At 56.4% G+C, this 2,961-nt stretch overlaps 1 long non-coding RNA gene across 1 annotated transcript; it reads left to right on the top strand.

Annotated features, from left to right (window-relative positions):
• Positions 1-471: 471 nt before the first annotated feature.
• On the top strand, positions 472-2,270 carry LOC106696164. The gene is made up of 2 exons (XR_001347055.2): positions 472-874; positions 1,802-2,270. It is a non-coding gene; the product is annotated as an uncharacterized LOC106696164 (long non-coding RNA).
• The last annotated feature ends 691 nt before the right edge of the window (positions 2,271-2,961 follow it).

The raw sequence follows: 2,961 nt of genomic DNA, 5'->3' as shown, positions 1-2,961 counted from the left end.
ATCAACACAGCAGATTTCTTTTTAAAACCTAGTATTGAAGATTGAATATCTTTCCCCATTGTAACCTTACATCACTCTCCCAAGGACAAATATGAAAACTCAAGGTATCTGAGGCCCAGACACACCTCCATGACTAGCCGGCTGCCTCGGAGCTGGGGACTCCATGCTTCCTGCCATCAGCAGATCCAGCCCCAGAAACAGACAAGTTTACAATCATCTCTGAAAACTGCCATGAATGGGTGTCCTGTTCTAATCTGGGTCACCCAGGAAGGATGGGGGTAAGAGGGACATTTTGCTCCAGAAACAGAATGTCCAAAAAAGCCCAGTCCATTATTTTCCCTAGAAACGGCTGGAGGAGAGTAAAATCCCAACATGAGCCTCGAAGGCCTCTGTGCCCAGGGGATGGCGTTGCCGGCTGAGGAGGGGCAGCAGGGGACATGCGCAGTTTCTCCACAGGCCGCAGCGGGTAGTTGGGCAGGAGCCTGGCGGGCCCTGGGTTCTCTAAGAGGTTCTTCTAGAAACAGACCCCTCAGATGCTTCCTCTCAATTCAGGTAAGAAGTTACTGTTAAGGCACTTGGGGAGTTTCCCTTCCAGCTTCAGAAAGGAAGCGCAGATATGTGAGTCATCAGTGCAGCCCCCCCCCCTCCAGGCCTTAGTGGGCGACCTGAAGGTGGGGGACTCCGTAGAAGTGGACAAAGGCTGCTGCCACCACCATGATACTAATTACCCGATGTGACTGGTTCCATGTGTCAACTTAATAGGACCGAGCGCTCTGTAACTGGAGCAGCCTGGAGGCCAGCTCTGGGGCTGCACAGCCCAGCCATGAGGAAAAGCCGGCCCAGCTGCCCGCGTGTGGCCTTGACACAGCCCCTGGTGAGAGTCAAGGGCGTGGTGGACACAACACTGCTCTAGCCAGGGCCCAGGGACATCCCTGACCTTGTCCGCAGGTGTTTAGCGGGGACCCACTGTGCCACAATGGTGGTGGGATGCCCAGGACACAGATGATGGAGTGGTACATAAGCCAGGGCTGTGGGGCAGGGGTAATGGAACCAGGGCGCCAAGCACCCTAATGTAGAGCAAGCCCCGCCTAATGCAGTTTGCAAACCGCCCGAGAGGCTTTCTGGGAAGAACTCTAGGTGGCGGGAAAGGGCCAGGAGGAGCTGAGGCAGACTCTGCACCCAGGAACACCCCCAGCCCACCTGCCCCCAGCAGGGGCCGGAAGTACCTTTGGTCTGAGCAAGGTCAAGGTTCACAGAAAGAGAAACAGCAAAAAGAACCAATAAGCAGAACCGTGCAGTGAGGGCTCTCCTTTCTGTGCGGGTGCAGACGCTGCTGGAAGCAGCCTGTGCGAGGGCCTGGCCCGTGCCCTGCAGCAGGAAGCTGTCCTGCAGCCGGTCATGGGAGCACAGCCGGAGGGAGGGCCCCGCACCCGCCCCTGCCCCTGGCGCACTGCGCATGCATCTCTTCAGCTGTGGTTGGCTCAGCGATTCCCCAGGAGCAGTTCTCCCGCAGGTGCTCCAGCTCAGCCCGGTCACCCTGTCCAATTCCCTGTTACTGGCAAGAGCCCGGTTGTACTCGGCCACCACTGGTCCCTTCTGAGCAGAGATCTAGCTGGTACCTCAATGCCCTGCACCTCCAGCAGGGGAACAGCCTGGGTGTGTCACCCCAGGGAGCAGAGACCTCCCTGTGAGGTTAGGCAAGCCGGCAACGGCCTGAGCTGGGGCCCACCGCCCTCGCACTACACCCCCCAGCGGGCCAGGCGGCCTGCAGCTGAGCCTCCTGGTCTTCACGCTCCACCAGGCACCGTTCTGATGGCAACTGGCAGTGAGTCTCAAGGCTCAGAGCACAGGACTGGCCTGCAGGGAGCAGACACTCATCCCAAGATCCCACTGCTGCTGAGTTCCATCCGGAGCCTGTCAGAGAGCAGCCGCTGCCGTAGCCGGGCCTCATCTGAGTGTGCGCCAGCTTCACGCAGAGCACAAGGCATGTCTGCAGGTGTCACAGAGCGTTCCCCTAACCAGGAATGGCCTTCAGCGTGGAAAAGACGGTCTTTAGTGAAAGAGACCTCTCCAGAGACCTCAGCCAGACATGCAAAGACTATCGAGTTATTCCAGGATCCAAGATCACATCTGCAGACTTTGTAACAGCCAGAGTCAATGGCTTAAGGTGTGTATTTAAACTCCAATCTCTTCTCTTAGACGCAGCGTCATAGACAATATGTGAGCAAATAGGTGTGGCTGTATTCCCATAAAGCAGTATTTGTAGACACCAGAGTGTGCGTTTCACGTCATTGACATGTTTTGGGCTGCAGGGCATTGTTTGGGCTCCAAGACAGAGGCCCCGGCTGCCTGGGTCCTGGGCCGCCGTTGAACTCTCTGAGAGAGAGGACCAGGGCCCGCTGGGGGCCTCACTAGGAGTCTCTGAATGAGGAGCTGGGCTCCTCAATGCTGCCCTCTGCTCTTTGGGGCTGGGGAAGGCTCTACGGGGCTAGGTTTTGCCCTCTGAGGCCCCAAGGATTAGCTCAGTGGCTTTGGGGCTAGGCGGGGCTCTCAGGCAATGTCATGCTGCACATCGACACGTCCCAGGCTTTGTTTGTGTGTTCGCATTGGCAACTTACAATTAGTTACACTGAGCACCAGGCTGGCCTGCAGGGAGCACACTCATTGCAGCCCACCCACTGCAGCCGAGTTCCATCATGAGCCTGTGCGGAGAGCAGCAAAGGCCGTGGACTGGTTTCATTGGAGTGTATCCCAACTTCACACAGAAGCATAAAAGCATTTACAGATGGTCCAGTGTTCCTGTTATCTGGGAAGTCTCAATATTGCCTAACTAACTTGGAAAAGATTGTCCTTAGGGAAATTGACCTCCAAAACTCTTAACCTGCTCGGCAAAGACTAGAAATGAGTCGAAGCCCTAGTTGGTTTGGCTCAATTCATAGAGCATTGGCCTGCGGATGGAGG

This window comes from Myotis lucifugus, unplaced genomic scaffold (assembly GCF_000147115.1).
Source record: "Myotis lucifugus unplaced genomic scaffold, Myoluc2.0 scaffold_11069, whole genome shotgun sequence".
NCBI lineage: Eukaryota > Metazoa > Chordata > Mammalia > Chiroptera > Vespertilionidae > Myotis > Myotis lucifugus.
This window is presented reverse-complemented; position numbering and strand designations above follow the sequence as displayed.